Below are 25,796 nucleotides of genomic sequence, written 5' to 3'. Positions count from 1 at the left end.
ATAAAAGTGAAATATTCCTTTAAATATCATACCTGTGGGGTGTCTATAGTATGCCTGTAAAGTGGTGCGTGTTTCCCGTGCTTAGAACAGTCCCTGCACAAAATTAAATTTTTAAAGAAATAAAAGTCATTTAAAACTGCTTACGGCTTTAATATAATGTCGGGTCCCGGTAATATGGATGAAAATCAGTGAGACAAACGGCATGGGTACCCCCCCCAGTCCATTACCAGGCCCTTTGGGTCTTGTATGGATTTTAAGGGGAACCCCACACCCAAAATAAAAAAAAGGAAAGGCGTGGGGCCCCAGGCCCTCTGAACAGCAGTATACAGGTGGTGCACACAAGTTAGTGACTGTAGGTTTATTAAGTAGAATCTGTTTGTAATTTTGAACTGGTACATTTTTAAAGTGTTTAGCTCCAGCCAAAAAATCTATTTTAAGCTTTTTGGAAAACATAGGGAAGGGTTATTACCCCTGTGACATTTGATTTGCTGTCTGTGCTCCTCTTCAGATTTCACCTCACTTTCTGTCCCACTGACAAATGTTTTTTGAAAATTTGGGGTTTTTAGTGAAACAAGGATTGGAAAGCATCAGTGAAAAGGAGCAACGTTTTTCCCATATTAACTCTTACAGGAGAGAATTTCCCTTCCTAGATGTAGATTTCATCTCACTTCCTGTTGTCTCCTTCCATTTGCAAGTAGGAGTCGTTTGTAAGTTGGATGTTTGAAAATAGGGGACTGCCCTATATACTCTGCAGAAATTGGGACCTTAGGTGTTGGTGTTGCCACAACACTGTAAGCCCTCACAGGGCCCTGCTGTGAAATATTAGATCAAGAATTGTAATTACATGCTCCTATTAAACAGGGTCAGAAAAATTGGGCCTTTGGTGATGGCGGTGGTGGTGCTGGTGCCACAACACCATAAGTCCTCACAGTTACTCTTGGTGGGCGCTGGAATGGGTCCTGCTGTGAAATATTAGATCAAGAATTGTAATTACATGCACCTGTTGAACAGGGCAGAAAAACTGGGCCTTTGGTGGTGGTGGTGCCACAACACTGTAAATCCTTACAGTTACTCTTGGTGGGCGCAGAAGCGGGCCCTACTGTGAAATATTAGATCAAGAATTGTAATTACATGTCCCTGTTGAATAGGGGCAGAAAAATTGGGCCTTACGCACTGGTGCCACAACACTGCAACCCCTCACAAATACTCTAGTTGGAGTGCAGGAACGAGCCCAGCTGCAAAGAATTGCATCAAAAATTGTAATTACACGCCCCTGTTAAACAGGGGCTGAAAAATTGGGCCTTAGGCACTGGTGCTGGTGCCACAACACTGCAACCCCTCACAGATACTCTAGTTGAAGCGCAGGAACGAGCCCTGCTGCAAAGTATTGCATCAAAAATTGTAATTACACACCCCTGTTAAACAGGGGCAGAAAAATTGGGGCTTAGCCACTGGTAGCGGCACCCAGAACCAAAAATATTCTTACAAGCTATCAGCATTGAGGAGGAAGAGGATAATCACTCAGCATAACAGGATAGTCACTCAGCATTAGCATAGGGAGTCTTGAAGGAATCTGACATTTCAAAAAAAATTATTCGGTTACATCAGCATCAGGTGCTTGGTATCTGGTGGTGATCCAAGAATGATTCATTTTTATGAAGGTCAGTTGATCGACCGAGTCGGTGGACAGGCGCACCCTGTGATCGGTTACAAAGCCTCCAGCAGCACTGAATGTGCGTTCCGAAAGAACGCTGGATGCAGGACAGGCCAGTAGCTCAATTGCGTACTGTGCAAGCTCTGGCCAGTGATCCATCCTCAAGACCCAGTAACCCAGAGGATTTTCGGTGAGAAAGGTGTCCAAGTCAGATCTTGCCCCTAGGTATTCCTGCACCATGTAAAACAAATGCTGGCGATGGTTGCTGGAACCGATCATACTTTGGGGCTACGGACTAAAAAATTGTCTGAACGAATCGGTCAGACAGCCACCTTCTCCACCGTTCCTTCTTTGAGTGACTGAAGCCTCAGCAACACGTTGTCCAGGAACAGGAGTTTGTAACCTCCCAGTCTCTGGGAACGCATTGCAGAGACCTTTTTGCAAGGCCTCCTGAAGATGTTTCATCCTCTGCTCCCTCTGTGACGGCAAGATAAGGTCCGCAACCTTACCCTTGTAATGTGGATGAAGGAGGGTTGCCAGCCAGTAATGATCCCTCTCCTTGATACCATGAATACAAGGATCCTTCCGTAGGCTTTGCAGGATCAGGGAGGCCATGCAGTGTAGGTTTGCTGAGGCATTCGGTCCTGAGTCCTCTGGGTCACTAAGGACGACATGATCTGCAGCCACCTCCTCCCAGCCACGTACAAGTCCATGGGTTTCTTGGGACTGTAAATGATCCCTTAAAGACTGCTGCTGATGCTAAATGCCAGGCTCCACCTCCATGCTGACACAATCCTCCTCCTCCTCCTCCACTTCCTGTGTGATCGGCGGGCACGCAGGAACACTGTCTGGATAAAGGGGGCCTTGAGAGCTAAGGAAGTCCTCCTCTTCCTGCCTCTGTTCTACCTCAAGTGCCCTGTCCATTATTCCACGCAGCATGTGCTCCAATAGGTGGACAAGGGGGACAGTGTCACTGATGCATGCACTGTCACTGCCAAGCTCCCCTGACCCTGTGCTGGTGCCATAGTCACACAGGTACTCATTGATGGCCCTCTGCTGCGTGTGCAGCCGCTGCAGCATGGCCAACGTTGAGTTCCACCTGGTGGGCATGTCACAGATTAGGCGATTCTTGGGCAGGTTAAATTCCTTTTGGAGGTCAGCCAGCCGAACACTGGCATTATACGACCGGCGGAAATGCACACAGACTTTCATGGCCTGCCTGTAAGCCCAGATACCTGCTCAAGAACCGCTGCACCACCAAGTTAAGGACGTGAGCCAAACAGGGCACATGGGTCAGTTGTCCCTGTCGAAGGGTGGAGAGGAGGTTCGTGCCATTGTCACAAACCACCATTCCTGGCTGGCGTGGCGTCAACCACCTCTGAACCTGCCCCTGCAGAGCTGACAGAATCTCTGCCCCAGTGTGGCTTCTGTCCCTCAAGCACACCAGCTCAAGCACCGCATGGCATCTTTTGGCCTGCGTACTTGCGTAGCCCCTTGAACACCTACAGAGCACCGCTGGTTCCGAGGACAAAGCACAGGAAGAGGCCATGGAGGAAGAAGAAGAGGAGGGGGTGGAGGAGAGAGGTGTGTCGGAATCACCAGTAGTAGCATTTTGGAGGTGCGGTGGTGGAACAACCTCCAACACTACTGCACCTTGTCCTGCATTCTTCCCAGCTGCCAGCAGAGTCACCCAATGCACCGTGAAATGTCCTTGTCCATGCCTGCTGGACCATGAGTCAGTGGTAATATGCACCTTACCGCTGACTACCCTGTCCAGCGAGGCCAAGACATTGCCTTCCACATGCGGGTAGATAGCCAGAATCGCCTTCCATGAGAAAAAGTAGCGTTTGAGAACCTGCCACTGAGGAACCACACATTCCACATACTCACAGAAGGGGGCAGAGTCTACCAACTGAAAAGGTAGCAGTTGAAGTGCTAGCAATTTTGCCAAGCTAGCATTCAACCGCTGGGCATGTGGATGGCTGGGAGTGAACTTCTTTCTGCGGTGCAGCAGCTGGGGCAGGGAAATTTTCCTGGTACAATCTGACGTCGGTGTACCGATAGCAGATTGCCCGCAAGTACTTGGCTGTGACACACCTAATTCTACACCTTCATTCCTCTCAGTGCAGGTCTCAGAGAGGACTGAAGGTTTAGTGGGGTTGGAGATCCCAGCTGATGAGGAGCAAGGAGAGGTCCTCCTTGTTCTTTAGTGTGGGTCTTTTAGGTACGCTTGCCAACGAACTGCATGGCAGGTCAACATATGTCTGGTCAAGCATGTGGTGCCCAAGCGGGAGATGTTTTGGCCACGCGAGATACACTTGAGACATATGTTGCATATGGCAGCGTTGCTATCTGATGCACTCGTCTCAAAGAAGGCCCACACCAAAGAACTTTTGGAATAACACGCAGAGACAGCAGCGCCCTGCACATGCAGAGCTCTGCGGTGTGATGCAGTCGGTGTGCTGCCCTTAAGCTGGCCCCTGGAGGGCATCCTGCCTCGTTGGTGATGTGCCTCCTCCGCCTCCTCCTCCTCCTCTCTCCTATCAGGCACCCACGTTGAGTCAGTGACCTCATCATCCCCTCCCTCCTCATCACTGGAGCAAACCTGACAGTATGCTGCAGCAGGGGGAAAATGACTGCCAGATTGCTGTCCTTCTTGGGCACCCACTCTGTCTGGGCTCACGTTACTGCCTTCCTCTAGCTGAGTACCATCATCGGAGCCTTCAAAACGCTGGGCATCCTCCTGGAGCATGTACCCAACACTGTGGGCAAACAGTTTGGGGGACTCCTCAGGAGGACATGGTGGGCCTAGGGAAGGAGTGACTGATGCCATTGAGCCCAGGGAAGAGGCCGCGTTGGCAGCTGCTTTGCCAGACAAAGTACCATGAACCTGGGTGAGAGAGGATGAGGAGTAGGGATGAGCCGAACACCCCCCTGTTCGGTTTGCACCAGAACTTGCGAACAGGCAAAAAATTTGTTCAAACACGCGAACACCGTTAAAGTCTATGGGACACGAACATGAATAATCAAAAGTGCTAATTTTAAAGACTTATATGCAAGTTATTGTCATAAAAAGTGTTTGGGGACCTGGGTCCTACCCCAGGGGACATGGATCAATGCAAAAAAAAGTTTTAAAAAGTCATTTTTTTCAGGAGCAGTAATTTTAATAATGCTTAAAGTGAAACAATAAAAGTGTAATATTCCTTAAAATTTCATACCTGGGGGGTGTCTATAGTATGCCTGTAAAGGGGCGCATGTTTCCCGTGTTTAGAACAGTCTGACAGCAGAATGACATTTCAAAGGAAAAAAGTCATTTAAAACTACTCGCAGCTATTAATGAATTGCCGGTCCGACAATACACATAAAAGTTCATTGATAAAAATGGCATGGGAATTCCCCACAGGGGAACACCGAGCAAAAAATTAAAAAAAAAAAAATGACGTGGGGGGTCTCCCTAAATTCCATACCAGGCCCTTCAGGTCTGGTATTGATTTTAAGGGGAACCCGTGCCAAAATTAAAAAAAAAAATTGCTTGGGGTCCCCCCAAAAATCCATACCAGACCCTTATCCGAGCACGCAACCTGGCAGGCTGCAGGAAAAGAGGGGGAGACGAGAGAACGCCCCTCCCCCTCCTGAACCATACCAGGCCACATGCCCTCAACATTGGGAGGGTGCTTTCGGGTAGCCCCCCAAACCACCTTGTCCCCATGTTGATGAGGACAAGGGCCTCATCCCCACAACCCTTGCCCGGTGGTTGTGGGGGTCTGCGGGCGGGGGGCTTATCGGAATCTGGAAGCCCCCTTTAACAAGGGGACTCCCAGATCCCAGCCCTCCCCCCTGTGTGAAATGGTAAGGGGGTACAAAAGTACCCCTACCATTTCACAAAAAACTGTCATAAATGTTAAAAATGACAAGAGACAGTTTTTGACAATTCCTTTATTTAAATGCTTCTTTCTTCTATCATCTTTCCTCTATCTTCTATCTTCCTTCAGTTTCTTCCTCCATCTTCTTCTTCTTCTGGTTCTTCTGGTTCTTCCTCCGGTATTCTCGTCCTGCATCTTCATCCGCGGCGTCTTCTTCCCTTCCCCTCAGGCCGCTCCACATCCATGATAGCATGGAGGAAGGCTCCCGCTGTGTGAAGCTTCTCCTCTTCTGACGGTTCTTAAAAACGGGGGCGGAGCCACCCGGTTACCCGCCCCCCTCTGACGCACGGGGACTTGACGGAACTTCCCTGTGGCATTCCCCAGGACGCCAAAAGGGGGCGGGATTACATAACAGGTGACCCCGCACCCTCTGACATCACGGGGAATGCCACAGGGAAATCCCCGTCAAGTCCCCGTGCATCAGTGGGGGGCAGGGTCACCTGGTGGCCCCGCCCCCCATTATTTAAGAACTGTCAGAAGAGGAGAAGGGTCACACAGTGGGAGCCTCCCTCCATGCCATCATGGATGCGGAGCAGCCCGAGGAGAAGAAGGGAAGAAGACACACCGCGGATGAAGATGCAGGATGAGAACACCGGAGGAAGAACCAGAAGAACCAGAAGAAGAAGAAGATGGAGGAAGAAACCGAAGGAAGATAGAAGAAAGAAGAAAGAAGATAGAAGAAAGAAGAAGCATTTAAATAAATGAATTGTCAAAAACTGTCTCTTGTCATTTTTAACATTTTTGACACTTTTTTTGTGAAAAGGTAGGGGTATACCTTACCATTTCACACAGAGGGGAGGGCCGGGATCTGGGGTTCCCCTTGTTAAAGGGGGCTTCCAGATTCCTATAAGCCCCCCCCGCCCGCAGACCCCCACAATCACCGGGCAAGGGTTGTGGGGATGAGGCCCTTGTCCCCATCAACATGGGGACAAGGTGTTTTGGGGGGCTACCCCAAAGCACCCTCCCAATGTTGAGGACATGTGGCCTGGTATGATTCAGGAGGAGGGGGGCGTTCTCTCATCCCCCCCTCTTTTCCTGCGGCCTGCCAGGTTGCGTGCTCGGATAAGGGTCTGGTATGGATTTTTGGGGGGACCCACCCATTTTTTTTTAATTTTGGTGCGGGGTTCCTCTTAAAATCCATACCAGACCTGAAGGGTCTGGTATAGATTTTGAGGGGGACCCCACACAATTTTTTTAAAAAATTTTGGCCGGGGTTCCCCTTAATATCCATACCAGACCTGAAGGGCCTGGTATGGAATTTAGGGGGACCCCCCACGTCATTTTTTTTTTTTCAATTTTGGTTCGGGGTTCCCCTGTGGGGAATTCCCATGCCGTTTTTATCAATGAACTTTTATGCGTATTGTCGGACCGGCAATTCATTAATAGCCGCGAGTAGTTTTAAATGACTTTTTTTCCTTTGAAATGTCATTTTGCTGTCAGACTGTTCTAAACAAGGGAAACATGTGCCCCTTTACAGGCATACTATAGACACCCCCCAGGTACGAAATTTAAAGGAATATTACACTTTTATTGTTTCACTTTAAGCATTATTAAAATCACTGCTCCCGAAAAAACTGACGTTTTTAAAACTTTTTGTTGCATTGATCCTTGTCCCCTGGGGCAGGACCCAGGTCCCCAAACTCTTTTTATGACAATAACTTGCATATAAGCCTTTAAAATTAGCACTTTTGATTTCTCCCTTAGACTTTTAAAGGGTGTTCCGTGTCTTTCGAATTTGCCGCGAACACCCCAAATTGTTTGCTGTTCGGCGAACGGGCGAACAGCCAATGTTCGAGTCGAACATGAGTTCGACTCGAAGTTCATCCCTAATGAGGAGGATGAGGACGGCTTGGTCATCCACTCGACCAAGTCTTCCGCATGTTGCTGCTCAACACGGCCAGCTGCCAAAAAAAAGGCCAAGCATATTCCACGGCCACGTGCTGATGAGGATGCACCGTGTCCACGACCAGTACTGTTGCCTCTAGACACAGAGCCTGCTTGCCCTTTTTTTTGGCTTGTGACTGTCTGCCTCTCCTTGTTGGCCTTCCAGAAATACTAATGGCCCGCAGTGAGATGTAGCTGCACAAAACTGGGATGTATATATATACCGATTATACTGCAGCTAGCAGAATCAACTACCTGCCTGTAGTATTATTAGTATGAGAACACCTGCACTTGTCTTCAGGTAGCTATACTGTAGGTGCAAATGTGCAGGGTACACAGCACACTAACTGGAAATACTTCAAGAGCCTGCCTGTGCTATTATTAGGATCAGAAGAAGCACACAAGCACTTGGCTTCAGATAGCTATACTGTAGGTGCAACTGTGCAGGGTTACACAGTACACTAACTGTAAATACTTCAAGAGCCTGCCTGTGCTATTAATAGGATCAGAAGAAGCACACAAGCACCTGTCTTCAGGTAGCTATACTGTGGGTGCAACTGTGCAGGGTACACATTACACTAACTGGAAATACTTCAAGAGCCTGCCTGTGCTATTAATAGTATCAGAAGAAGCACACAAGCACTTGACTTCAGGTAGCTATACTGTGGGTGCAACTGTGCAGGGTTACACAGTACACTAACTGTAAATACTTCAAGAGCCTGCCTGTGCTATTATTAGGATCAGAAGAAGCACACAAGCACTTGGCTTCAGATAGCTATACTGTAGGTGCAACTGTGCAGGGTTACACAGTACACTAACTGTAAATACTTCAAGAGCCTGCCTGTGCTATTAATAGGATCAGAAGAAGCACACAAGCACCTGTCTTCAGGTAGCTATACTGTAGGTGTAACTGTGCAGGGTACACAGTACACTAACTGGAAATACTGTAAAAACACCTGCCTGCCTGTCAGTATATTAGGAAGAGAATAACAGGAACGGATCTAGCTAAACTGAATACTGTGTACATATACAACACCTGGGATATATATATATATATATATATATATATATATATATATATATATATATATATATATACAATACACTGTAAATGCAGCTAACTGACTCGACCTGCCTACTCTATCTAACGTAAATCAAATGACACTGTCTCTCTGTCTATCTAACTCTCTCCACTTGTCAGGGTGATAACCGTAGGATGGATAATTCTGCCAGTATTCCTCATGGTGGTGCCCTTCTGCCTATTTAAGCCTGCTGCTGGTGCATGCTGGTTGCTGGATTATCATCAGCTTCCTGTGTTCCTTGTTCCTGTTGTGATACCTGCTTCCTGTTACTCCTCGGCTTGCCTGACTGCACCAGTATTCCGCCTGCATTGACCCCGGCTTGGACCTGACTATTCTTCGGCTCCGCATCTGTACCTTGATAGTCCTCCTGTGTTTGACCCCTGGCTCAGCTACCTTTTCTGTTCCTGATTATCCTGCTGTACCTCACCTTGGACTGATTCCTGTGCTGAATGACCATTGGCCTGGCTCTGACTCCGCTCCTGGTTGCTCCACGGCTCCATACCTGGAATCCCTCCTTGCACGGTTGCCCTTCAACCTTACCAGCGCACCCCAGCAGCTCCCTGCTATCTGCTACTCAGCAACAGCGCTCTGGCAACCCGTGCACCTTTGGGCACTGTACTCCCTGTCTCACTCCCAGGGTTACGCTGCACCTAGCCGCAAGGGGCACCCCCTCTGCAATCCGGCCTCACATCCAGGACTCTGACACCACCGCAACACACTACACGAGGCCGCCACACAGACGGCCTTATAGTGTGGGACGTTTACTCAACCCCCTGAGCCATAATTGGCCAAAGCCTCCGTGGCTTTGGCCAATTACGGCTCTCTGTACACACAGGTCATAGTGCATGCTTAGCCAATCATCAGCCAGCAATGCACTGCAATGCTGCAGTGAATTATGAGCCATGATGCGCCACTCGAATTTGGCGCGATTGGCCCATAACATTCGTAATTCGGCGAACGACCGAACACATGATGTTCGAGTCGAACATGCATTCAACTCGAATACGAAGCTCATCCCTAATCCCCATATATTCAGCTAAGAGACAGCCCAATCTAGCAAAGAAGTTTAACTTTGCTTATTGGTACCAAGATAGTCCATTCTTCCCTTGAGGGTCGAGTAAGACAGCTTCAGCAATTGTCCTCACTTCCCTTATCATTTTACATACAATCCAGCAAAGAGACGGCCCAATCCAGCACTTGTACACACTCAGCCCCTCTCACACCTGTGCACACTAAGCCCCCTACTCATACCTGTACAACCCCATCACATCTGTACACACTCAGCCCCCCAACACCTTTATGCACTTAGCCCCCTCCTCATGCTTATACACACCCAGCCCCCCCTTACACCTGTACACACTCAGCCCCCTCACACCTGTACACACTCAACTCCTCCTCACACCAGTATGCAATCAGCTCCCCCTTCAACTGCATGTACCCAGTCCCCCTCACACCTGTACACACTCATCCCCCTTCACTTGTACGCACTCAGCCCCCCTCACATCTGTACACACTCAGCCCCCCTCACACCTGTATGCACTCAGCCCCCCTCACGCCTAGGCCTAGGCATATGAACTCAGCCCCCCCACACCTGTACACACTCAGCCCACACACACACACCTATAAACACTCAGCCCCCCTCACATCTGTATATATGTCAGCCCCACACATCTGTAAACACACACACAGCTCTGCCCCACTCTACACAAACAGCCTCCTCCCTTTATTGTACAACAGCCTCTACTTGTAAATGTGACCTTCCTAGTCCCAGCTTTTGAACATGTCACTGAAACTCAGAGAGCTGAGTACAATCCAGAATGCAGTACAGCCAGCACACATGAGGAATGCACATACAGGAAGTAGCTAGAGGTGGCAGTAATGAGCCCAATGACAGAGCAGCAGCAGCAGCTGCAGACTCCTCTTCTGCAATGCATGCATATAGAAAGCAAAAGCAGCCACAGAGCACCCCTGCCTTCTTTAGGCCCTGCAGTTACACTTACAGTATCTCACAAAAGTGAGTACAACCCTCACATTCTTGTAAATATTTTATTATATCTTTTCATGTGACAACACTGAAGAAATTATACTTTTCTACAATGTAAAGTAGTGAGTGTACAGCTTGTATAACAGTGTACATTTGCTGCCCCCTTAAAATAACTCAACACACAGCCATTAATGTCTAAACTGCTGGCAACAAAAGTGAGTACACCCCTAGGTGAAAATGTCCAAATTGTGCCCAGTTTTCCCTCCCCGGTGTCATGTGACTCGTTAGTGTTACAAGGTCTCGGTTGTGAATGGGGAGTGGGTGTGTTATATTTGGTGTTATCACTCTCACTTTCTCATACTGGTCACTGGAAGTTCAACATGGCATCTCATGGCAAAGAACTCCATGAAGATCTGAAAAAAAGAATTGTTGCTCTACATAAAGATGGCCTAGGTTATAAGAAGATTGCCGAGACCCTGAAACTGAGCTGCAGCACGGTGGCCAAGACCATACAGCAGTTTAACAGGACAGGTTCCACTCAGAACAGGCTTCACCATGGTCGGCCAAAGAAGTTGAGTGCATGTGCTCAGCGCCGTATCCAGAGGTTGTCTTTGGGAAATAGACATATGAGTGCTGCCAGCATTGCTACAGAGGTTGAAGGGGTGCCTGTCTCAGTGCTCAGACCATATGCCACACAGTGCATCAAATTGGTCTGCGTGGCTGTCATCCCAGAAGGAAGCCTCTTCTAAAGATGATGCACAAGATAGCCTGCAAACAGTTTGCTGAAGACAAGCAGATTAAGGACATGGATTATTGGAACCATGTCCTGTGGTCTGATGAGACCAAGATAAACTTATTTGGTTCAGATAATGTCAAACATGTGTGGTGCAACCAGGTAAGGATTACAAAGACAAGTGTGTCTTGCCTACAGTCAAGCATGGTGATAGGAGTGTCATGGTCTGGGGCTGCATGAGTGCTACTGCCACTGGGGAGCTACACTTCATTGAGGGAACAACATGTGCCAACATGTACTGTGACATACTGAATCAGAGCATGATCCCCTCCTTTTGGAGAATGGGCCACAGAGCAATATTCCAACATTATAACAACCCCAAACACACCTCCAAGACGACCATTGCCTTGCTAAAAAAGCTGAGGGTAAAGGTGATTAACTGGCCAAGCATGTCTCCAGACCTAAACCCTATTGAGCATCTGTGGGGCATCCTTAAATGAAAGGTGGGGGATCTCAAGGTCTCTAACATCCACCAGTTCCGTGATGTCATAATGGAGGAGTGGAAGAGGACTCCAATGGCAAACTGTGAAGCTCTGATGAACTCCATGCCCAAGAGGGTTAGGGCAGCGCTGGAAAATAATGGTGGCCACAAAAAATATTTACACTTTGGGCCAAATTTTCACTTAGGGGTATACTCACTTTTGTTGCCAGTGGTTTAGACAATGATAGATGTGTGTTGAGTTATTTTGAGGGGACAGTAAATTTACACTGTTATACAAGCTGTACATTTACTAGTTTACATTGTAGCAAAGTGTCATTTCTTCAGTGTAATGTGAGGAGTGTACTCACTTTTGTGAAATACTGTAGACAATGGTAATTAATCAAGTGTTCAATGATGTGAAAAACAAAAAAGTATATATGAATAGTAAACAGAAATAATTCAATACGTGATAGAAAGAATAATGACAGTCCCTGATACTAGGCCAATCTGGAGGTATATCCTTTTTCAGTATACTTTGTTACTATACATTTTTAGTATATTTGATGTTGTTCCTTTTTTATTTTTGTGATACATGTATGTATATATATTTATGTAAAATTGTATGCTTATAGTGCACTTTTTTGTATTTTGTATGTTATGATATTTGTCGCCACCCCTTTTTTGGGTCATGTGACCCTTGGGGTTGACCATGTGATTTAGTCTACACTATTTAAGCTGCTTTGTGTCACTTATTTGTTAGCCATGATTAAGAGTTGATGGCCAAAACGCGTTGGATTTTTTGACCGTTGTTCACCTGCAACAATAACATTTTAAAAAATAAGTGATAGGGGGCGCTGTGAGATTATAATATGTATCTAATCTCAATAGACCATATAACATGGAATGAAGTGATATGTGCTAAAAAGTGCTACGTGCAATATCTACTACCTTCCAGAAAAAAATTACAGAGCTTGAATAAATCAATAAAAAGATAAAGTACAACAATATATGTGCCAGTACAACAACACTTTTCTTTTATTAATAAAATGAAAAAACAACTGAAAAAAACTGTGATAAAGTGAATTATTGGTGACTTTAAATCTTAGAGGTAGAAGACAAATCCTTCAACCTTTGGTTAATGGATAAGATCTCTGTGCTGTGTCCTCTTTTCCTTCAAATTATCTCATAAGGAAAACAAAGGGATAATCCATAGCACAATACTGTTTATTATTTCAAACAAATATAAACAAAAAATGGGATGCCTGCTTACATTGGTAGGTGCCTTAGCCTGGCACTGAGGATAGCTTGCATGAATTGTAATATGGGAACCTCTCACCGCTGGGCTTCACGTCCAAACAGCGTGCATTCCACTCGTGCTGGGAGAGAAACCAGAAGTGACATGACCGGAAGCGCCTTGACGTACATTTCGTAAGAATTACGTTATCAGGAAGCGTAACAGTCACTGGGCATACGTACCCTATATGGCTAGGAAATTACTGCGATTGGTGGAGATGCAAGTCTCCACCCTCCACACTCGTACGGAAAAAAAACAATTCATGCAGCTATCTATTGATCTTACAATCTCCTTTGTAGGCACCCTTGCATAATATACACATCCACAAATCCCACATAGCCCTGACATGACTTATAAACAATCATTATATATTAATACAATAATTGCACACTATGTAATGTAATACATTTGAATTACTAGGATCCCTGTTATGGAATAATCTATAGGGATCCTCTATATAGGTATCCCCTCGGCTGTTGACCTTTTATGGCATAGATAGAGTAGATAGAATATCCAAACACTGGAGTGGTACATATCTTAAACAGGCGGTTTCCAAGAATGAAACTAGGTAGTTACAGCAGCTGGGTACTATGCAACCAGCCAGTATGAACATAGAGTTAGATTTAAATTGGTTTCTTACTAACGAATGAATCCCTTGACGAATTAAAAAATATTTTTAGGTTCCCAAAATTTCATCATTGGATAATTAGGTGTATAACGCGGTTAGATTATGTTTCATTAACTGGTTGGCGGTTTAATTATAATAAAAGGAAGGAATTAATTTTCTTTCATTTTGTTTTTTAAAAAAGATATTTTTTATATTTTTTTTATAATTAAAAAAAAATAGTATTATCCTTTTTTATATATTTTTTACAGTAATTTAAATGTATTACATTACATAGTGTGCAATTATTGTATTAATATATAATGATTGTTTATGAATCATGTTAGGGCTATGTGGGATTTGTATATTATGCAAGGGTGACTAATACAGAGATTGTAAGATCAATAGATAGCTGCATGAATTTTTTTTTTCCGTACAAGTGTGGAGGGTGGAGACTTGCATCTCCCATCTCCACCAATCGCAGTCAATTCCTAGCCATATAGGGCGCGCATGCCCAGTGACCGTTACGCTTACTGATGACATAATTCTTACGAGACATACATCAAGACGCTTCTGGTCACGTCACTTCCACATCCCAGCTTCCGGTTTCTCTCCCAGCACAAGTGGAACACGTGCCGTTTGGACGTGAAGCTCAGCAGTGAGCAGTTCTCATATTACAATTCAACCTGTAAGCAGGCACCCTGTTTTTTGTTTATATATCTGTAGCGCTGGCAGATTTGCGATCTACCATCTGATAGGTAAATTTAGTAAATTGCTCGTTAGGAGGAGTTAGATTTGCCTCTGTTCCGGCTTGGCTGACGTTGCATGTGTTTCCATACTGGGCCTGTGGGTGTCGTTGTTACTATTGGCTAGTGTTGGAAAGGCAACGTGTCAAAGCGTATGGATGCTCTTCTGTCCCGGAGACAACTCGTGGAGGTGGTCCTCCGAGTGGGATTCTGGGAGAGGGTATTTATGGGCCAGACGCCATGTTTTAGGGTTTTTTTACAGCCACCTGCTGGCCTTCCTGGCCGACAGGTATGAGTTAGAGTGCTACCTCGTGGTCCTCCATTCTGGAGGCCCGCGTCACTGCGGGGCATGGGTGGGCCCAGAAGCTTGTCTGGGGCCTACCACAGCAGCTGAGGAATGGTCCTGAGCTGTCTATCCAGAGTGAAGAAGCTGGACAACCAAGGAGATCCCAGGGGAGGACCTGTCATGGAAGGATCATGCAGAGTGCTGGTCTGGAGAGGGGCCTGGTGACTCGGCTGGAGGACATATCCTAAAGTAACTTTACAGCATAGTGTTGGTCGGGTTTGGCTTAAAGGTTCAAGCACTGTGACTGACATTCACCACAAAACCAATACATCCTGTGGCAGAGGATCGTACGGGTTCATCCCAAGCAAGTCTGTGGCAGAGACTTTTGTTTGTGCTACGTACTGGCTGCTAGGCAAGTGAGAGAGGCCTATCCAGGCGAGCAAAGAGTGTGTCCCACGAGGGGAGCGCATTCTACTGTAATATTCAACTCTAAAGGACATTTGTCAAGAATCCTACAGAAAGGTATTTGAGCTTTCCCTGCAGTTTCACTTCTGCCTCTTTCCTGCTACTTCCTTCGTTAATTGTTCAATAAAGCATTGAAAACGTACTCAAGTGTTGGTGCTAGGGTTCAATGGAACACTAGACCCGGTGGCGGTGAAACAGAGGGAAGGAGAGTAACAAGCCTGCTTTAAACCAGCAGCTCCGCCGAGAGTTATTGCTACATATGTTTGAAATAATAAACAGTATTGCGCTATGGATTGTCCTTTTGTTTTCCTTATGAGATAATTTGGAGGAAAAGAGGACACAGCACAGAGATCTTATCCATTAACCAAGGGTTCCTCACAGGATTTGCCTACAGCGCATTAGACCTTCTTTTTAATTAAAGAGGTCATATCCATCTGGTGAGCAGTTTTCATATCTGAGCACTTCTGGAGTTATTTTATGTTTACGGTGAAGGATTTCCTTTCTGCCATCAAGATTTAAAGTTACCAATAATTCTCTTTATGGACTTTATCACTTTTTTTTCACTGTATCGGCCTAAACTGAGGGAAAAAATGTTTTTTTATATATTTTTTGGGGATATTTATTATAGCAAAAAGTAAAAAATAATGTATCTATTTCAAAATTGTCGCTATTTTTTTTTTATAGAGCAAAAAATAAAAAACGCAGAAGTGATCAAATACCACCAAAAGAAAGCTCTATTTGTGGGGAAAAAAGGACGTCAATTTTGTTTGGGAGCCATGTCGCACGAGCAATTGTCAGTTAAAGCGACGCAGTACCGAATCGCAAAAAGTGCTCTGGTCTTTGGCCAGCCAAATGGTCCGGGGCTTAAGTGGTTAAAGCATTTTTTTCACACCTGCTCAAAACTTTTGCACAGTAATGTATGTTCCAATGGTTCAACACCTGCAAGACCCTTCGCAGGTACAGACATCATCTCTCTGGTCTTTGGCCATCTTGATTGGTTGGTGTGGAATGACATGACTCCTGCCGATATGACATCACACAGGCTCTGTGCTGGAATGTAAACTGAGCTGCGCAGGTGCAGCTCAATGTACATTCTACCATTCTACAGGGGATTGTAAAGAGGCAGGTATGTGTATTTTATTGCAGAAGAGACAATAGCCTGTTTGGAATATATTTTTTTTTCCTTCAGTTCCACTTCAACCGCTTAAGGACCAAGCCTCTTTTTGAGATTTGTTGTTTACAAGTTAAAAACAGGTTTTTTTGCTAGAAAATTACTTAGAACCCCCAAACATTATACGTTTTTTTCTAACACCCCAGAGAATAAAATGGCGGTCATTGCAATACTTTCTGTCACACTGTATTTGTGCAGCTGTCTTACAAGTGCTCTTTTTTTGGAAAAAATACACTTTTTTTTTTTCCAATAAATTTTTATTGAGTTTTACATATTACAAGTTATGAAGTCATAGTAAGGAACAGGAACATGAACATGTAAATGTCAGTTTACAGACTAGATATTGTAAGTATAGTCTGAATAGCGATTTTATGAATAACGTTCTATGAGAAAGAAAAAATCCTTAATAAAGTGATTATAAACATAGGGTAGAATAGTTGACCTGGAATGATAGGAGGAGGGGTGGGGTAAGGAGGGGAGGGGTGCAAGAGGAAGGAGGGGCAAGGAGGGATAAGGGAAGGGGGGGGAGGAGAGCTTCAAGTGGAAGGCGAGTAGAGAGACAGGGCATTCAATTGTTAAACCTTACTTCAATCGTTAATTCTTTTTTGAGTACCAAAGGACCCATGGGTTCCAGCGAGTTAGTGTCTTTGTATGGGATTGTTTGCTGCATGACAAAAGGGTTTCATAAGTGAAATGGGTTTGTACTAAGTTAGTAACTTCCGTAAGGGAGGGAATGTTGTCAGATTTCCAGTTAGCAAGAATTTGGTAGCTAGGAGGACGTGTGTAATCACTGCTCTTTGGTGTATGGGAAAGTCTTCTATTGTCAGATTAAGAATGGCTTGTGTGGAGTAATTGTAACCGAGCTATGGAGTATATCTTGGAGTATGGATTCCACATTTTTCCAAAGCTGGGTTACATGTGGGCGAGACCAAAGAATGTGGAGGAGGGTGCCCGTATGGCCACAGTTTCTCCAACAGTCGTGTGATGCGTGTTTGTGGAATTTGGCCAGTCTGGACGGAGTTAGGTACCATCTCATTAGCATTTTTTGGGTGATTTCCCAAAGGTGCAAGTTGTTGCTTTGTAAATAATTGTGATTGCCTGTTGCCATTGGGCATCTGTGAATTGTGTCTGTAGGTCAGTTTCCCAGTCAAGGAGAGGTTTGGTTTTGCTGAACAGGTTTTTTTCCTGTAGGAATGAGTGCATGAGGGAAGTCCCTTTAGTGTTAGAGTGTTCTGTAAAGAAGTAGTTCCATAGTTTCAAGGGTAGTTTTCCTTCTAGAGATGTGTGTGCCTTCAAGCAGTTTTGTAATCTGAAGTAGCTGAGGGTGATCTGAAGTCTTTGGAGGGTGCATTGAGGTCTTTGCCTATTTGTGAGAAGGATTTGCAGGTTGTTAGATCGCAAAATTCTTGTCTGTATGTTACCCGGTCAGTAATCCAGGATGGGAGTGTTAAGTCAGGAGTAAGAAGCTTTAAGGTGTTTAAAGGAATGTGTAGTGGTTTCGTCAGTACATGTGACCATTTGGTATTGTGTAGTGTACGCCACACTTTAACTGAGGCTTGGACAGTGGGTGAGTAGTGGAAAATGTGAGGATTATGTGTAGAGGTACTAAATAACCAGTTGGCAAGGTTTGTGCCTGGTGTCTTGTGATTTTCTTTATCGCTCCAGAGAGTTTTGGGTGAGGTATTCATCCATTCTTTCATTTGTGATAGAATGGTGGCTTTGTAGTAGTCTTTGATGTCTATGTATCCCATTCCCCCGCGGACCTGTGTTTAATAAGTTTCATGTGAGTACATCTAGATTTTTTCCCTTGCCAAACAAATTGGCTTAGGATGGATTGCAGAGATTTCAGGTAGGTAGATGAAAGTGGTAAAGGAAGCGTGCAAAATATGTATAGCAACCATGGCAATACCACCATTTTAAAGGCTGCCAGGCGGCCTGACCATGAGAATTCATGTTTGGAAAGTTTTGTGGTTTCAGTAAGCATCATCTGTTTGGCAAAATACACTTTTTTGAATTAAAAAATAAGACAACAGTAAAGTTAGCCCAATTCTTTTTATATTGTGAAAGATAATGTTAGACAAGTAAATTGATACCCAACATGTCACGCTTCAAAATTGCGCCCACTCGTGGAATGGTGACAAATTTTTATCCTTAAAAATCTCCATAGGCGACGTTTAAAAAATTTTACAGGTTGCATGTTTTAAGTTACAGAGGAGGTCTAGGGCCAGAATTATTGCTCTCGCTCTACCAATCATGGCGATACCTCACATGTGTGGTTTATACACCATTTTCATATGCGGGCGCTAGTCACGTATGCGTTCGCTTTTGCACGCGAACTCGTCGAGACGGGGCACGTTTAAAAGGTTTTTTTTTCTTATTTATTTTACATTTTTTTTGCATTTTTTACACTGTTTTTACAGTGGTCTCGCAGTGAATGTGCTGAAGAGACCACTTTTATCTTAAACCGGACCGCCCGCTGAAGACGAGGATACCGGGGTTATGGCAGCTAGCTGCTGCCATAACAATGATATCCTCCTTCAAAATACCGATGTATAACAACGGTAGGCGGTCCGGAAGGGGTTAAGCTTTGAAAATGAAGGATAGAAGCCAATTAGATGCCATGCACAACCGCCCCAGATTCTCTCTGTTTCAGTTTTGATAAACTCCCTTCTTTTATATTTGAAAAGGCACAGCAGGGGTTCACAGGGTTGTATTGTGTCTGCTTATTGCTCATCTATGCTGAGGTATGTATTTGCATTCATTTTGAAAACATAAATGTTAAAGTTGCAAAACTTTTAAAGTGGCATTTAACAAATAAAAACAAAAACATTAACTACATTTTCCAAAGGAATCATGGTAGTTTTTTGCAAATATTAAGGGTTTCACATTTTAGGTCAGTTAATGCAGATCTGCAGTAGTGGATTTTTTCAATGAAATAAAAGTACAGTATGTAGCATAGTTCTTAATGTGTCAAAAAGAGATACCTGTCAGAGGGAGACACAATATTTCTGTTGCTGAAGGTCACTTTATAAAATGATTTGCTTTGACGCCACAGAGATGTGAAAAGCAATCTAATAACAAAGATTTATGTGTTCTCAATCAACTGAAGATTTCAAACAGACAATAAAGAGAACACTGCACACCAGTTATAGAAAGTGCTTGGAATACAGCACACACACACACTATCTATCTATCTATCTATCTATCTATCTATCTATCTATCTATCTATCTATCTATCTATCTATCTATCTATCTATCTATCTATCTATCTATCTGATTGATAGATATAGATATATCTATATATATATCGATATATGGATATATCGATATATATCGATATATCCATATATAAAATACATCTTACGATGAACAGCTGTGCATACAAGCATACGCTGGGAGGCGTGTGATGTGAGAGAGCCTTCCTAAAGCACATAATAATGATTGGCCAAATCCATCTCAGCTGATTAACCTTCTATTTACCCCTTGTTCTATTATTTTATATACAGATAAAGAAAAGTGTTAAAATGGGATTTCCTGGCTGTGTGTTTAAGTTATATAAATGAGGCAAGCTGGTAGAGGCAGTGTGATAAAATAAAAAACACCTGCGCTCAGTGTCTATTTTTATAAAGAAACTGCAGCAATCAAATATTGGAATACACAATATGGACAAATTAACTTCTACCAGGAGTGTGCTGTCTCTTTAACCACTTAGCGGTAGGGTTTCCACATCATCCCTTTAATCCAGGACACATATTAATTACACAGGTTCTGAGTCTGATTTAATGCAGATAAGGCACCAACTGAGTTTAATTACCACCTTAATCAGCCACAGAACCTGTGTAATTAATGTGTGTCCTGGATTAAAGGGATGATGTGGCAACCCTACTTAGCGGCTACCCCACATACATTTACTGCAGCAAAGCAGCTGCTGTGCACTGGATCATGTATCTGATACGTGATCAGCGCTTCCGGATATGGGGTGTGCGTGTGCACAGCCTCAGCTGTGCTGTGATTTGTTGCAGCAGCTGAAAGAAACAAGCCTGAAAGTATCGCATGCATGAGTACCAATGCTCGTGCAAATGTTTAGTAACAATATCGGTATTGGTGCAACCCTAATTATTATTAAAATGTATTATCACTGAATACTGTATTAGTGTCACTATTGATGTCACTGTCAGTTAGTCAGTTAGTGTACCTCCCAGCGAAATCGCTGTTCTTTGCCATTAGCAGTATAAAAAAAAATTACAGTATATATACGATCGTTTTTAGACGCTATAAATTTCACGCAAACCAAAAAATATAGACTTAATGGAATGTCTTCTTTTTTTTTCAAAGACATATAGCAGATAGGGATGGCCCGAACACCCCCCGGTTCAGTTTGCACCAGAAAATGCGAACAGGCAAAAATGTATGCGAACCTATTAAAGTCTAAGGGACACGAACATGAAAAATCAAAATTGCTCATTTTAACCACTTGCCGACCGCCTAACGACGATATACGTCGGCAGAATGGCACGGGCAGGCAAAATCACGTGTTATGTGATTGCCTTCCCGCGGGCGGGGGGGTCCGATCGGACCTCCCCCGATGCCAGAGGCGGTCGGCTTTGGTCTGGGAGCGTTCAGTGATGAGGGGGAGGCCATCCATTCGTGGCCCCCCCCTCGCGATCGCTCCCAGCCAATCAGAATCTTCCCCTGCCTCTGTATAGTACACAGAGGCAGGGGATGTGATGTCATCTCTCCTCGGCTCGGTATTTTACGTTCCGGCGCCGAGGAGAGAAGACTGAAATGTGAGTGCACAACACTACACATCCCAGTAGAACATGCCAGGCACACAAAACACCCCCCTTTACCCCCCCCGATCCCCCGACCACCCCCCCTGATCCTTCCTCCGATCACCCCCCGATCACCCCTCCCCCCGTCACACTGACACCAAGCAGTTTTTTTTTGTTTTTGTTTTTTCCTGATTACTGCATGGTGTCAGTTTGTGACAGTTAGTGTGGTAGGGCAGTTAGTGTTAGCCCCCTTTAGGTCTAGGGTACCCCACTAACCCCCCCTAATAAAGTTTTAACCCCTTGATCACTCCCCGTCGCCAGTGTCACTAAGCGATCATTTTTCTGATTGCTGTATTAGTGTCACTGGTGACGCTAGTTAGGGAGGTAAATATTTAGGTTTGCCGTCAGCGTTTTATAGTGACAGGGACCCCCATATAATACCGAATAAATGTTTTAACCCCTTGATTGCCCCCTAGTTAACCCTTTCATCAGTGATCACCGTATATTTGTTACGGGTGACGCTGTTTAGTTTGTTTATTTTTTATAGTGTCAGGGCACCCACCGTTTATTACTGAATAAAGGTTTAGCCCCCTGATCGCCCGGCGGTGATATGCGTTGCCCCAGGCAGCGTCAGATTAGCGCCAGTACCGCTAACACCCACGCACGCAGCATACGCCTCCCTTAGTGGTATAGTATCTGAACGGATCAATATCTGATCCGATCAGATCTATACTAGCGTCCCCAGCAGTTTAGGGTTCCCAAAAACGCAGTGTTAGCGGGATCAGCCCAGATACCTGCTAGCACCTGCGTTTTGCCCCTCCGCTCAGCCCAGCCCAGCCTACCCAAGTGCAGTATCGATCGATCACTGTCACTTACAAAACACTAACCGCATAACTGCAGCGTTCATAGAGTCAGGCCTGAACCCTGCGATCTCTAACAGTTTTTTTGGTTGCATTTTGGTGAACTGGCAAGCACCAGCCCCAGGCAGCGTCAGGTTAGCGCCAGTACAGCTAACACCCACGCACGCACCGTACACCTCCCTTAGTGGTATAGTATCTGAATGGATCAATATCTGATCCGATCAGATTTATACTAGCGTCCCCAGAAGTTTAGGGTTCCCAAAAACGCAGTGTTAGCGGGATCAGCCCAGATACCTGCTAGCACCTGCGTTTTGCTCCTCCGCCCGGCCCAGCCCAGCCAAGTGCAGTATCGATCGATCACTGTCACTTATAAAACACTAAACGCATAACTGCAGCGTTCGCAGAGTCAGGCCTGATCCCTGCGATCGCTAACAGTTTTTTTGGTAGCGTTTTGGTGAACTGGCAAACACTAGCCCCAAGCAGCGTCAGGTTAGCGCTAGTACCGCTAACACCCACGCACGCACCATACACCTCCCTTAGTGGTATAGTATCTGAACGGATCAATATCTGATCCGATCAGATCTATACTGGCGTCCCCAGCAGTTTAGGGTTCCCAAAAATGCAGTGTTAGCGGGATCAGCCCAGATACCTGCTAGCACCTGCGTTTTTCCCCCCCGCCCGGCCCAGCCCAGCCAAGTGCAGTATCGATCGATCACTGTCACTTATAAAACACTAAACGCATAACTGCAGCGTTCGCAGAGTCAGGCCTGATCCCTGCGATCACTAACAGTTTTTTTGGTAGCGTTTTAGTGAACTGGCAAGCACCAGCAGCCTAGTAAACCCCAGTCGTAGTCAAACCAGCACTGCAGTAACACTTGGTGATGTGGCGAGTCCCATAAGTGCAGTTCAAGCTGGTGAGGTGGCAAGCACAAGTAGTGTCCTGCTGCCACCAAGAAGAAGACAAACAGGCCCGTCGTGCCCTTCCTGCTGCATCCGCCAATCCTAATTGGGAACCCACCACTTCTGCAGCACCCCTACTTCCCCCATTCACATCCCCAAACAAATGCAGTCGGCTGCATGAGAGGCATTTTTATGTCCTCCCGAGTACCCCTACCCAACGAACCACCCCAAAAAGATGTCGTGTCTGCAGCAAGCTTGGATATAGGCGTGACACCCGCTATTATTGTCCCTCCTGTCCTGACAATCCTGGTCTTTGCATTGGTGAATGTTTTGAACGCTACCATACACTAGTTGAGTATTAGCATAGGGTACAGCATTGCACAGACTAGGCACACTTTCACAGGGTCTCCCAAGATGCCACTGCATTTTGAGAGACCCGAACCTGGAACCGGTTACAGTTATAAAAGTTAGTTACAAAAAAAAGTGTAAAAAAAAAAAAAAAAACACAAACAAAAATATAAAAAAAAAAAAAAATAGTTGTCGTTTTATTGTTCTCTCTCTCTCTATTCTCTCTCTATTGTTCTGCTCTTTTTTACTGTATTCTATTCTGCAATGTTTTATTGTTATTATGTTTTATCATGTTTGCTTTTCAGGTATGCAATTTTTTATACTTTACCGTTTACTGTGCTTTATTATTAACCATTTTTTTGTCTTCAGGTACGCCATTCATGACTTTGAGTGGTTATACCAGAATGATGCCTGCAGGTTTAGGTATCATCTTGGTATCATTCTTTTCAGCCAGTGGTCGGCTTTCATGTAAAAGCAATCCTAGTGGCTAATTAGCCTCTAGACTGCTTTTACAAGCAGTGTCACTACCTATTGCTATCATAGGGGATATTTACATTCCCTGAGAAAACAATAAAAATTATTTAAAAAAAAAAAATGAAAGGAACAGTTTAAAAATAAGATAAAAAAGCAAAAAAAAATAAATAAAAAAAAAAAAAAAAGCACCCCTGCCCCCCCCCCCTGCTCTCGCGCTAAGGCGAACGCAAGCGTCGGTCTGGCATCAAATGTAAACAGCAATTGCACCATGCATCTGAGGTATCACCGCGAAGGTCAGATTGAGGGCAGTAATTTTAGCAGTAGACCTCCTCTGTAAATCTAAAGTGGTAACCTGTAAAGGCTTTTAAAGGCTTTTAAAAATGTATTTATTTTTTTGCCACTGCACATTTGTGCGCAATTTTAAAGCATGTCATGTTTGGTATCCATGTACTCGGCCTAAGATAATCTTTTTTATTCCATCAAACATTAGTTAGTGTGTTTTAGTGCATGTTTTAGTGCATTTAGTTAGTGTGTTTTAGTGCATTAAAATTTAAAAAAGTGTGTTTTTTCCCCAAAAAATGCGTTTGAAAAATCGCTGCGCAAATACTGTGTGAAAAAAAAATTAAACACCCACCATTTTAATCTGTAGGGCATTTGCTTTAAAAAAATATATAATGTTTGGGGGTTCAAAGTAATTTTCTTGCAAAAAAAAAAAATTTTTTCATGTAAACAAAAAGTGTCAGAAAGGGCTTTGTCTTCAAGTGGTTAGAAGAGTGGGTGATGTGTGACATAAGCTTATAAATGTTGTGCATAAAATGCCAGGACAGTTCAAACCCCCCCAAATGACCCCATTTTGGAAAGTAGACACACCAAGCTATTTGCTTTGAGGCATGTCGAGTCCATGGAATATTTTATATTGTGACACAAGTTGCCGGAAAGAGACAATTTATTTTTTTTTTTTTTGCACAAAGTTGTCACTAAATGATATATTGCTCAAACATGCCATGGGAATATGTGAAATTACACCCCTGAATTACATTTTGTTGCTTCTCCTGAGTATGAGGATACCACATGTGTGAGACTTTTTTGGAGCCTACGGGACCCCGAAAACCAAGCACCACCTTCAGGCTTTCTAAGGGCATAAATTTTTGATTTCACTTTTCACTGCCTATCACAGTTTCGGAGGCCATGGAATGCCCAGGTGGCACAAAACCCCCCCAAATTACCCCATTTTGGAAAGTAGACACTCCAAGCTATTTGCTGAGAGGTATAGTGAGTATTTTGCAGACCTCACTTTTTGTCACAAAGTTTTGAAAATTGAAAAAAGAAAAAAAATAATTTTTTTCTTGTCTTTCTTCATTTTCAAAAACAAATGAGAGCTGCAAAATACTCACCATGCCTCTCAGAAAATAGCTTGGGGTGTCTACTTTCCAAAATTGGGTCATTTGGGGGTGGTTGTGCCACCTGGGCATTCCATGGCCTCCGAAACTGTGACAGGCAGTGAAGAGTGAAATCAAAAACTGACACCCTTAGAAATCCTGAAGGCGGTGATTGGTTTTCGGAGCCCCGTACGCGGCTAGGCTCCTAAAAAGTCCCACACATGTGGTATCCCCATACTCAGGAGAAGCAGCTAAATGTATTTTGGGGTGCAATTCCACATATGCCCATGGCCTGTGTGAGCAATATATCATTTAGTGACAACTTTGTGCAAAAAAAAAAAAAAATTGTCACTTTCCCGCATTTTGTGTCAAAATATAAAATATTCCATGGACTCAACATACCTCAAAGCAAATAGCTTGGTGTGTCTACTTTCCAAAATGGGGTCATTTGGGGGGGGGTTTATGCCATCTGGGCATTTTATGGCCTTCAAAACTGTGATAGGTAGTGAGGAGTAAAATAAAAAATTTACGCCCTTAGAAATCCTGAAGGCAGTGATTGGTTTTCGGGGCCCCGAACGAGGTTAGGCTCCCAAAAAGTCCCACACATGTGGTATCTCCATACTCAGGAGAAGCAACTGAATATATTTTGGGGTGCAATTCCACATATGCCCATGGCCTGTGTGAGCAATATATCATTTAGTGACAACTTTTTGTTGAATTTTTTTCTTTTTTTAGTCATTATTCAATCACTTGGG

Source organism: Aquarana catesbeiana, linkage group LG11 (genome assembly GCF_042186555.1).
Source record: "Aquarana catesbeiana isolate 2022-GZ linkage group LG11, ASM4218655v1, whole genome shotgun sequence".
NCBI classification, from domain to species: domain Eukaryota; kingdom Metazoa; phylum Chordata; class Amphibia; order Anura; family Ranidae; genus Aquarana; species Aquarana catesbeiana.
The sequence above is the reverse complement of the archived record's forward strand: the minus strand, read 5'-3'. Positions refer to the sequence as shown.